The following is a 13,122-nucleotide window of genomic DNA, read 5'->3' on the forward strand; positions in this document are numbered from 1 at the left end:
ACTGAGTGAGGTCCCCAATCACAGCCCCACCCATAGTGTTTATATGGTCTAACTCCCTATTACTCTCAACAAAAAAAAGAAGAAGCAAAAAGAAAAAAGAAGAAGCAAAACAATCTGGGAAAAAACACTCACTTATACAATAATTACGTTGGGTTTATACTTATCTATCTTTGTGCGGCCCTTGATCCTTCGCTTTTATGCAGCCATAGTCCCCGGTTCCTCCAGTGGCAGCAGCTGGAATGGCAGCAGTCTCCGTCCCCATCTGTCCTCTCCTCTGATGACTGCAGCTGCCGACATCCTCGTCCCCTTGTGTAGCTCAGTAGAGGACTCTGACCCCCGCAGGCTGGTTGTAGTGTGAACAGCAGCATCCCTGGGGGTTCCTAGTAAACACACAAAACACAGAAACAAAACAAAACAGGCACCCTACACACCCAAAAACTCTGCCCCTCACATACACTCAAAACTCAGCCCCTTGCTCACACACTAGTCGCAACCCCTCACACACACAGTAATCTCAGCCCCTCTCTCACACACAATTATGAGCCCCTCAGTCACACACTACTCTTTGTCCCTCACTCGCTCAAGATTAAACACCCTTTTTATCCTTTTTTACACTTATTATACTGAGAGCGGCAGCAGCAGCTGTTACACTTGCTGCGCTGCGCTCTGACCCCCCTTACTGCGCTCCACTCTGAACCCCCTTACTGCGCTCCGCTCTGACCCCCCTTGCTACGATCTGCTCTGGCCGGCTACATATCCCATAATCCAGTGCCCGATCTGACACCCCTGATCTGGCACCCCCTCTGGCCCAATCCGGCACCCCCCTCATGGTAGCTCCTCTCACCTCTCTCACGCGCTCGCATGCCTGACCTCCGCCTGACCCCCGCTCTGTGTCACTTCCGGTTCCGGCTCACGGACAGCGTCTCCACCTACCATCGTCTCCTCCGCAAGTCACCAGCGTCCGGGATGTCCTGAAGCCAACCCGGGTGTCAGTTCATCAATGCATTCGACTTTTGGGGAAGATGGTTCCATGCTCGGCCCTTCCAACTGGATCTCCTGGACAAGTGCTCAGGATCTCATCTACACATGCACCAGAGAAGTCGTCTGTCGCCAAAGCCCAGGATTTCATTCCTCTGGTGGCTCCTATTGCCTCACTTTCTGGAGGGATTCAGGACTGGGTCCTTCTAACCACGGATGCGAGCCTCCGGGGCTGAGGCACAGTCACTCAAGGGGAAACCTTCCAAGGAAGGTGGTCAAGTCTGGAAGCTGGCCTGCCGATCAACATCCTGGAACTAAGAGCCGTCTACAATGGTCTTCTTCAGGCGGCCTATCTTCTAAGAAATAAGGCCATTCAAGTTCAGTCGGACAATGTAACGACGGTGGCTTACATAAACCGACAGGGCGGAACGAAAAGCAGAGCTGCAATGTCAGAGGGGATAACAGTCATCCTCTGGGCAGAAAAACACGTGTTGGCGCTCTCTGCAATCTTCATTCCGGGAGTGGATAACTGGGAAGCAGACTTCCTCAGCAGACATGATCTCCATCCGGGGGACTGGGGTCTCCACCCAGAGGTGCTCAAGGAAATAACAGACCTTTGGGGGTTACCCCAAATAGACATGATGGCCTCTCGTCTCAACAAGAAGTTTGACGCTATTGTTCCAGGTCGAGGGACCCACAAGCAGTGGCAGTGGAAACCCTGGTGTCTCCGTGGGTGTTCCAGTCGGTGTACGTGTTTCCACCACTCCTACTCATTCCAAGAGTTCTAAAGCTCGTAAGGAGAACAAGAGTTCAAGCGATCCTCATTGCTCCAGACTGGCCAAGATGGGCTTGGTACGTGGACCTTCTGAATCTCTTGCAGGAAGAGCCGAGGCCTCTTCCTCTTTGGGAGGACCTGCTGCAGCAGGGGCCGTTCGCCTATTAAGACTTACCGTGGCTACGTCTGACGGCATGGAGGTTGAACGCCTGATACTAGCTTGGAAGGGCATTCCGAAGAAGGTCATTCCTACCCATATACAGGCTAGGAAAGGGGTAACGTCTAAACATTACCATCGTATTTGGAAGAAATATGTCTCTTGGTGTGAGTCCAAGAAGTTTCCTGCGGTTGAGTTTCAAATGGGACATTTTCTCCTCTTCCTGCAAGCAGGTGTGGATATGGGCCTGAGGTTGGGATCTGTAAAGGTCCAGATTTCGTCCCTGTCCATTTTCTTCCAGAAACCACTGGTTGCCCTCCCTGAGGTTTAGACTTTTTTGAAGGGAGTTCTACACATCCAACCTCCCTTTGTACTGCCTACGGCGCCTTGGGACCTTAACGTGGTGTTGCAGTTTCTCCAGTCGGACTGGTTTGAGCCTCTACAGGAGTTTGAGGTCAAATTTCTTACATGGAAGCCTGTCACGTTGTTGGCCTTAGCTTCTGCTCAACGTGTGTCAGAAATGGGGGCTTTGTCCTGTAAAAGCCCTTACTTGATCTTCCACGAAGAAAGAGCTGAGCTCTGGACACGTCAGCAGTTTCTTCCAAAGGTTGTGTCGGCATTTCATATCAACCAACTTATTGTGGTGCCAGTGGATACTGACTCCTCAATTTCGTCAAAGTCCTTGGATGTTGTGAGGGCTTTGAAAATCTATGTGAAGAGGACTGCTCGTCACAGGAAATCGGACTCTTTGTTTGTCCTGTTCAATCCCCAAACAATAGGATTTTAATACCTACCGGTAAATCCTTTTCTCCTAGTCCATAGATGATGCTGGGGTCCACTTCAGTAGCATGTGGTATAGACGGTTCCGCAGGAGCCATGGGCACTTTAAGACTTTTCAAGGGTGTGAACTGGCTCCTCCCTCTATGCCCCTCCTCCAGACCTCAGTATAGGAACTGTGCCCAGGGAGACGGACATTTCGAGTAAAGGAATTACTTTTAATTTAATGGTGAGATTCATACCAGCTCACACCTCAACCATGCCGCACAACATGGCATTCAACACAACACATGCCAACAGGCATGAACAATCTTTGCAGCAACATGCTGAAAATAACCGTAACATAACACTTGTGTAACTACAAACTAATAACTGCAGGTAAAGTACGCACTGGGTCGGGCGCCCAGCATCCTCTACGGACTAGGAGAATAGGATTTACTAGTAGGTATTAAAATCCTATATTCTCATATGTCCTAGGGGATGCTGGGGTCCACTTCAGTACCATGGGGTTAAACCAAAGCTCCAGTACGGATAGAATGAGACTTTATGTCCAGGAAATTCTCATCCGCTGAATCCAACTACGATGTTGGTAACCGGGAGTTACTGGCTATTAAATGGGCTTTCGAGGAGTGGAGGCAATGGCTTGAGGGAGCAACACATACCATTTCAGTATTGACTGACCACAAAAATCTTCAGTACATCGAATCAGCTAAGCGGCTGAATGCCCGGCAGGCTCGTTGGGCTTTATTTTTTACTCGTTTCAAGTTTATTATCACTTTTAGGCCAGGTTCCAAGAATACCAAGGCGGATGCCCTGTCACGCAGTTTTCTTCCAGTTCATAATAACAGTCCTGTTACTCCCATACTTCCGTCTTCAGTCATTTGGGCAGGCCTCACACAAGATTTATTTACCCAGTTAAAGCAGCTTCAACATCAAGCTCCTGGTAATACTCCTGCTGGTCGTCTTTACGTCCCTGAGTTTTTGAGAGCTACTGTTTTGACTGAGTTTCATGATAGCAAAGTTGCCGGGCATCCGGGGATCTCTAAGACTTTGGAATTAGTCTCCCGCTCAGTATGGTGGCCTGGTCTTTCTAAAGACATTAAGGAGTTTGTTTTTTCTTGTCAGGTCTGTGCACAGCATAAGGTTCCCCGTTCCTTGCCTATCGGGCAACTTATGCCCTTAAATGTTCCTCTCAGGCCATGGTCTCATATTTCCATGGATTTTGTGGTAGACCTCCCTCTGTCAGCCGGATTCCGAGTCATATGGGTGGTAGTGGACCGTTTTAGCAAGATGGCCCATTTCATTGCTCTTCCCCGACTGCCATCTGCCCAGGGATTGGTTGTTTTGTTTCTCCGCCATGTTTTCAGACTTCATGGGTTGCCCACTGATATTGTTTCTGATCGGGGTCCACAATTCATTGCACAATTCTGGAAGTCTTTTTGTGCCTCATTAAAGATGAAATTGTCTTTAACATCCGGCTACCATCCCCAATCCAACGGGCAGACTGAGCGAGTTAATCAATCATTAAAACAGTATTTGCGTTTGTACTCAGCCAAACTCCAGAATGATTGGTCCGAGTTTCTTCCTTTGGCGGAGTTTGCTTACAACAATTCTTGTCATTCCTCCACTAATGTGTCTCCATTCTTTTCAGTTTTTGGTTTTCACCCCAGAGCTAATTCTTTTTTTCAACATTCTTCTGTTTCCTCGCTAACCTTAACCTTTCATCTCAGAGTCATTTGGAAAAAAGTGCACCTTGCTCTCAGAAGAGCGGCATTTCGAGAGAAAAAATTTTCTGACAGGCTCCGGCGTCCTTGCACTTTTAAGGTGGGAGACAGGGTATGGTTGTCGACTCGTAACATTAGACTTCGACAAACCTCAGCTAGATTGGGCCCCAAATTTATTGGACCATTTCATATTATTAAAAAAATCAATCCAGTTGCTTTCCGGTTACGTTTACCAAGAGCTCTCCGGATCGGAAATACATTCCATTGCTCCCTGTTGAAACCATACGTTTCTTCCAGTAGATTTCCTCGGAAGATCTCTCAGGGGAAATCACCAGTAGATGTACAGGGACATCAGGAGTTCTTGGTGGAGAAGGTTCTCGATTCCAAATTGTCCCGGGGTCGGCTTTATTTTCTGGTGCACTGGAAAGGCTATGGTCCAGAGGAAAGGTCTTGGGTCCTGGATAAGGATCTCCATGCCCCGAGGCTCAAGAGGGCATTTTTTCGGGAATTTCCTCGGAAACCTGGCTTTAGGGGTTCCTTGACCCCTCCTCAAGGGGGGGGGGTACTGTTAGGCGCCGGGGTCCGCTCGTCGGTGCGGCCCGGCGCCTAGCAACCAGGGACGCCGTGCGCGTACAGCCGCCGGCTCCCTGGCAACGCTAGACGCCGGGCGCACGGAGCCGCACGGACCCTAGCAACGGGGACGCCACTGGCGGACCGCGTTCCCCGTTGCTGGGTCCATTTAAATTAATAAGGGCACCTGTTTCCTGGCCGTGCAGCAAGGCAGCTGCACGGCATTTAGTCCAATCAGCCTCTAAACAGCTGATTGGAGGACTCCCTGTTAAGTACACTCCCAGGGCTTCTCACAGACGCCGGTAATAGCTTCCTGCATGCTGTATCTGTTTGCTGAGAGTGTTTCCAGTCCTGCTGTACCCGGACGTTCCTGTCCTCAGTTGTCCTGTACTCGGAAGTTGTCATCTGTTCCTGGAGTCCTGACTGAGCACCTTTAAACATCCAGTGGTGTTCGTGAGTCACGGCGTAGCCGTGTGTTGCGGCTTGGCCGCTTTATTACTTATTATTTATTATTTGTGTTTCGGAGCTTTTGCGGAGGATTCCGCTCCCACAGATCCACTCTGGTATCCAGCGGTGCTGGGTAGGAGTAACGGACTAGTGGATTTTGGTTGTCCTTTTATCTGGCGGGTTTTCCGCGCATACTTCTGGTTTGGTTAGTTAGCTTGTTGCCCCTGGCCTGTTGTCAGTCAGAGGTCCTCTTGTCATCATCCTGCCTCGGATTTCCCTTTGTCTCTCACTAAGACCGGGGGGCACCGGAGTTGGGCAGACATAATCCGCCTTTCAAACGTGGCTGCCAGGGGCTCAAGAAACCATAGTCTCGCAAGAGATTTCCGATAGCACGGGTGAGACAATAGAGTTAGGGCGCCAGGGGCAACTAGTCTTTCCAGCTCCCGTAACCAGCATTCCCTTCCAGTACTCTGGCCATTGCCATGAGATCTCCTCCGGTCAGGAGTACTGGAATCATAACACTTTGTATGGCCCACGTGTCTAGGCCAGATTGAACCCAGAACTGACTGAAGAGTTTCAGACGTGCCCCCACCTGAGCGGACTCCCGCAAGGGAGCCCCAACGTCATGCTGAAGAATTGGCATAAGCAGAGTTGATTTCTGCTCCTCTGAGAACCTGTGGACTTTATTTCCTTTTCCCCTACCTTTACCCACAAAGAAAAGGGGGGCCTTTACCCTTTTTTCTTTTTTAATTGGGTCCAAAAGACTGCATCTGAGAGTGATGTGTCTTTTACGCCGGCGCAGGAGCATTACGCAAGAATGTCGACTCTACCTGCGTTAGCCGCAGATCTAAAGCATCCAGCCCATCTCCAAATAAGGCCTCACCTTTATACGGGAGAGCCTCCATATACCTTTTGGAGTCTGCGTCAGCATTCCATTGGCTAATCCACAACGCTCTCCGTGCTGAGATTGCCATGATAGCGTTTCTTGATCCCAAGAGACCGATATCTTTCAAGGTTTCTAGCACGTACGCAGCAGCGTCTATGATATGACCTAACATTAGGAATATCTCGTCTCCATCTATTGTGTCAATGTCTAATGAAAAGTTTTCTGACCACTTTTCAATAGCACTACTCACCCACTCACAGACAATGGTAGGGCTGAGTAGTGTCCCATGGGCCACATCAATAGATCACCTCATGAACTTGCGGTCTGCCGGCTCCTTAAGTGAAGCCATTCCAGGCGCAGGGAGAAAAAACGTTTTTTATTTTATGGCAGGGCCCTGTCTAAAATGTGGGGTGACTCCCACCTTTTGGAAAAAGGTAAGCTGCCTCAATTCCTTTTGGGAATCTGAAATTTCTTTTCAGGTTAAATCAGACTCCCTCCAAGACTGTTCAACTCATGAGGTGGAGGGAAAATTACATTACTTCTTTACTAAAGTAAACCCTCTCCTGTGGTAAAAGAGGGGGCTTCGTAACTTCTAACACCTCCTTTATAGCTAAAACATGTTTTGAATGCTTTTCGCTAACTTAGGACCTATTCCCCTGGAATCACTAGTGTCGACACAGGAATCAGAGTGCGTGTCGGTATCAGTTTGTACTACTTGTGCAAATTTGTATGTGACCCAGAGGGGTCCCCGTGGATGAAAGGCAGAAGTATTAAAAATCACATCTTCAACAGATTATTTTCAGTTTTCTGCATGAGATTCAGTCCAACCTCTTACTGATATGATTCACACTATCACGTAACCTTTCACCCAGTCAGGCTCTTGGTGTCATATTACAACTCTGTGTCCCTAACATGGCTCCCACAGAGGAAGAGCTCCCTGCCTCAGACATGTCACACACGTGCACAATCACACCACAGACACTCTGTGCTTATAGGGGACAGACCCGCAGTAAAATCTGTCAGAGGGACATAGAAAGGAATTGCCAGTCCACAACTCAGCGCTTAAATAAAAAATCCCTGTGTCGTGTACTTTGTACACAGAGGCTTTCCGCTCTCTCTCTCTCTCTCTCTCTCTATATATATATATATATATATATATATATATATTGCCATAATATCACAACATACACTTTCCCCCCCTCTTTGTACTCTGATACTAAACAGAAACTGAGAGGAGGATCAGCGTTTCTTCCCCTGCTTTTTGCTGGAAGAAAATGGCGCTGACCAGTGTACTGGCTGACTGAGAAAGCCCCGCCCCCGCAATGGCGCGTTTCTCCTCAGAGCTTTTGATACCAATATTTATACTGGCGGGGGTAGGGCTGTGCCTCTGCATCTTATGCCCTCTATTTTTGCTAGTTTCTAGGTTTCATGCTGCCCAGGGCGCCCCCCCGCGCCCTGCACCCTGCAGTGCCTTTGTATGTGTGGGTAGCATGGCGCGCAGCATTCCGGCCTGCTGCGCGGTACCTTTTAGCCGTCACGATGTCTGAAGATTTCTTCTTACACTCATCTGTCTTATGACTTCTGGCTCTGTAAGGGGGGTGACAGCGGGCTGTGGGAGTGAGCACATAGCTGCAGCTAGCGTTCAGTTCCCTTCAGGAGCTAATGGTGTCCTGTCAGCCAGAAGCAGAGCCATGAAACTATTCAGGAAGTTGGTTCCTACTTCTGCCCCCTAAGTCCCAAGAAGCAGGGAGACTGTTGCCAGCAGTTCTCCCTGAAAATAAAAAACCTAACATAAGTCTTTTCAGAGAAACTCAGTAGAGCTCCCCTGGAGTGCATCCAGTCTGCCTGGGCACATTTTCTAAACTGAGGTCTGGATGAGGGGCATAGAGGGAGGAGCCAGTTCACACCCTTGAAAAGTCTTAAAGTGCCCATGGCTCCTGCGGAACCGTCTATGCCCTATGGTACTGAAGTGAACCCCAGTATCCTCTAGGACGTATGATAAATCATATTCAATGCATTGAAAAAGCTGGAATTAATAGTAAATGCTAATTGCTTATGAACTAATATATACGATTAGCATCGCAATGCAATAACAGCGGCCCCCTGCGATACCTGTGAGAGGGTGTGGGGGGGGGGGGGGGGGTCTCCGTCACTTCCCAGCCCCAAGAGGTGACATCTAGTTGTGTTGCTGAGGGAGGAGGAGTTTGAGTTTCGGGACCACAGTATGCATGCACTCAAGGGTGGGGTTGGCATGAGCAGCGCGGGGCAGTGGGATGCGGCAGCGGGATGCGGTAAGATGCCCATAGGTTTCTACGGAGTTTCGCCATAAAAAGCTGGCGATACCCTCTGCATTATTAAGCGGGTAGCCGGGGGTTAGTACATTTGAAAATGCGGTAAACCCCCCGAAAATTAGGAGTTTTGCCACTTTTTTCCTTTAGTACATCCCAGCCATAGAGCATGAAGATATTAAAGGGACAATTATGGATAAGCTGAGTAAACAGGAAAGTCTTGAGTTCCATAGAGTTGGAGCCACATGGCTAAAAGCTCCTGCTAATAGTCCTTCATCTACAGATCGCAGTAGATGGTTTCTGGTTTCCAACTTTTTTAATACACTTTACATGATTTCCGGCTTATCCAATACACGTTACTATGATTTCCGACTTTTCCAATACACTTTACATAGTTTTCGGCTGTTTTAATGCATTCACTATGTTTCCGGCTTTTACCCTCCTCCCTCAATAAGCAACCAGACGAAAAACTCTCATTGTTCCCAATTACTGTACATCTTTCCAAACCTAGGACATACTGGAAATCAGAAACAATATCATCTTCATTTTTTAAAGTAAAGCATGTTATAGATAAACTTTTCTCTATTGCGCTGCAGATTTAAAATAATTATGAATTTTTCATCTGATACTGAACAAATTGATCATATTGAACAACAAGGCAGCTTTTATGGCTCATTTATATGGTTCATAATGCCGACATTCAAAATGCAGAGAATGACAGACTGTCAACATTGCGAATGCTGTCAGGCAATATGTGGACATTTTAGTGATAGGCTGCTTTTTGGGTTATGATCATTGGTCGAAGTAGACATTTTGAAGTGGGGGTATGGAAAAAGGAAAGTGTTAGTGCGTGCCAAAAATAGGGTTGTGGCTTCACGGGGAAGGGGCATGGCCACCGAATAATACCAACTCACATTACACCGCACAGTAGTGTCCGTCAGTCACATTAAACCACACAGTAGTACCCCTTATACACATTACACCAGGTAGAGCCCCCTATACAACACAGGAAAAACAACAGGGAAAACAGATTCATGCCCTTTACGCCTTTACGTTGTAATTTTTGCTCCTTATTATAATGCCCCTTACACATTATTCCACACACCGTAATGCCCATTCCACATTATGCCACACACTGTAATGCCCATTACACGTTATGCCACACATTATGCCATACACTGTAATACCCATTACACATTATGCCACATACAGTTATGCTTCTGACATTTATGCTCCACACACAATAATGTCCCTTACAAATTATAACAGAAACAGAAAGAGGTGATCTCCCAGCGATGCTATATACAGACTCCAGATCCGTAAATGTTCCTAGTCTTCAAACACAGAACATAATATTCGTTAGCTGGTAATGAAAGTTTCCACAGAGTTTCTGACGTCACTATTCTCAGTGACTGACCTGTATTAAATATGATGCATTCACATAAAGGTTTCTTTCATATTTCATATACACGACAGCCCACGGCTTATCTACACCAGGCTTACCTTTATGATAAGCCCTATATGCACTCAAAGGTTTCTTTTCCAGATCTTATTCGTACTGGGAATGTGGTTATCTTCAATCAAGTTGTTTCCAAAAGGACAGCAAATGGTGAAAAAATGTCTTTATTCCAACAGGCCCACCAACAGTGTGGGATTTAAAATCAAAGACAATTAAAAAACAAAAAAATCCTTCCGAAACGCGTTGGTGTTTCACAGGAGGACCCTGGGCTTTACTTCTCTACGGTGGTTGGCATTATTCAGTGGGTAATTTATTGCTCTCTTTTATAAATCCCTTGGAATTGGGAGTATATACCCTGTCCTTCCTACCGGTACCATTAGAAGTGGCCCCTACTTTATTTAGGGTACCTTTTGTGATATTTTACATTGTTTTTGATTTTTGTTTTTTAATTGTCTTTGATTTTAAATCCCACACTGTTGGTGGGCCTGTTGGAATAAAGACATTTTTTCACCATTTGCTGTCCTTTTGGAAACAACTTGATTGAAGATAACCACATTCCCAGTACGAATAAGATCTGGAAAAGAAACCTTTGAGTGCATATAGGGCTTATCATAAAGGTAAGCCTGGTGTAGATAAGCCGTGGGCTGTCGTGTATATGAAATATGAAAGAAACCTTTATGTGAATGCATCATATTTAATACAGGTCAGTCACTGAGAATAGTGACGTCAGAAACTCTGTGGAAACTTTCATTACCAGCTAACGAATATTATGTTCTGTGTTTGAAGACTAGGAACATTTACGGATCTGGAGTCTGTATATAGCATCGCTGGGAGATCACCTCTTTCTGTTTCTGTTGTATTTAAAGAGGAGTGGTGCTCCTTTTGGAGATCTGCCGAGCTGAAGCTAGGGCGCAAGTTACTTTTTTAAATCTTTGTTTTAATTTGTTTCCCTTACAAATTATGCCCACAGTAAGGCCTCTAATTATTTTTAATTTACCTACTCGTTGCCAGGGATCTCATGCTCATTGCCAGTGGTTTCATGCCCTGGGTTCCATGCTCGTTGCCAGCAGTTTCATGCTCATTGCAAGAGGTCTCATGCTCGTTGCCAATGGTTTCATGCCCTGTGTTCCATGCTCTCCAGTCTCTGCCCCCTCTTGCGGCTGGCAGCCCCTGCAACCAGGAGAGAGGAGGGGGTGAGAAGCAGCTCCTTCCGGGTGCCCCCTCTGTAGCTCGTCTCCCCATGCTCCTCTGCGTCGGCCCTGGCACAGTGCTTGAAGTGGCGCGTGCTTGGGGACAAAAGGCGCTAGGCACCACTTTTACAATGTTATACTGGCGCTAGGCACCAAGTGTAAGTTTATTTTGAAATGTTTGTTCTGCCACTGCCGGACCCTCTCTGGCATCTGCAGCAGTGATGGGTTAACCCCCAGCGTGCTGCGCCAGGGGAGAGAGGATGTAAAGGAGCCGCTGCAGCCGGGAGACCTGTCCAGGTCCGCAGTGCTGGGCTAACTGCTGTCCAGCAGCACAAGGCAGCACTACCCAGTGTTAACCCCGGTGCATTGCGCCGGGGGAACTGGGGGGGTGAGAAGCCGCTGCAGCCAGAAGAGCTGTCCACAGCTGCAATACTCAGTGTCAACTATTGGGGACTCCCGGCACCCCAGCCACACAAGGCAGCATGACAGCCTGTTAACCCACTGGTGCGATGGGTGTGGCGGTAGCTGCCCCCCGCTGCAGCTGGGAGTCCGGGACCATGGCTCCCATTGCAGCGGTGGGGGGAGGACGGACCCAGGGGGACCGCACTAGTCAGCTATCTGACTAGTGCTGGGTGCTGAGGTGCAGGACTTTGTCTGCGGGGCTGTGGGCTTCACACAGGGGACTGTGAGCTCAGCGCCTTTGCGTTGGCCCTGCACAGTGCTCAAAGTGGCGGTATGCCATATCGTTATATACCTCCCCAATTTGAGCACTGCTTATGATCAGACATACTCACCTCCACAATGGAAATACAGGTACACCACGATTTTCCGGCAACTGATGATCTGGAACCTCTTTTAATCCGGACAATTTTGCTTTGTTCTGATTAAAGGGGGTTAAGGACGTATTTTAATCCGGAACATTTTCTGCGCATAGGCGTAACACGCAATACGCGCAAGTGTAGGTCAAAGCAAGCACCGCATATGTGCGGAACACACAGCGCGCACAAGTGTCAGTGAGTACAGCTTTTGAGGGCACTGCAGGTAACACAGCAAGCATCAGTGGGGCTGTTATGGCGTCCAAGGTCACAGCAAGTACCGCAGATGGGGGCTAATTCAGACCTGTTCGCATGCTAGGTTTTTTTTGCATTACTGCATTAGCATAGTCACCGCCCATAGGGGAGTGTATTTTCACTTTGCAAGTGTGCGAACGCATGTGTAGCAGAGATGTACAGATTTTGTACAGTCTCTGAGTAGCCCAGGACTTACTCAGCTGCTGCGAACACTTCAGCCTGTCCAGGACCAGAATTGACGTCAGGAACCCTCCCTGCAAAACGCTTGGACACGTCTGTGTTTTTCCAACCACTCCCAGAAAACGGTCAGTTGACACCCACAAATGGCTTCTTCCTGTCAATCTCCTTGCGAACGCCCATGCGAATGGATCTTTCGCACAAACCCATCGCTGAGCGGCAATCCGATTTGTACCCATGCGACGTGTCTGCGCATTGCAGTGCATACGCATGTGCAGTTTAGACCTGATCGCCCGCTGTATGAAAACACAGCCTAGCGATCAGGTTTCAATTAGGCCCATGGGCGGAACACACAGCATGAGCAAGTGTCAGTAAGTACTAAAAAGGTCTACAGTCAAAAGGTCTACCACTAATGGTAGACATGCATTAGGTCAACAGGGTCAAAAGGTTGACATGGAATTGGTAGACAGTAGAAATGAGCAACAGGGTCAAATGGTCGACACAAAGAAGGTAGATCCAATTTTTTTATTTTTTTTGGGGTGGGGGTGTTTTGTCACTTTTCTGCCACAAACATTGAAAAATATGGAAAATAAATTTAAAAAATCATGTGTCGTCCATTGTCAT

Source organism: Pseudophryne corroboree, chromosome 7, assembly GCF_028390025.1.
Source record: "Pseudophryne corroboree isolate aPseCor3 chromosome 7, aPseCor3.hap2, whole genome shotgun sequence".
Taxonomy (NCBI): domain Eukaryota; kingdom Metazoa; phylum Chordata; class Amphibia; order Anura; family Myobatrachidae; genus Pseudophryne; species Pseudophryne corroboree.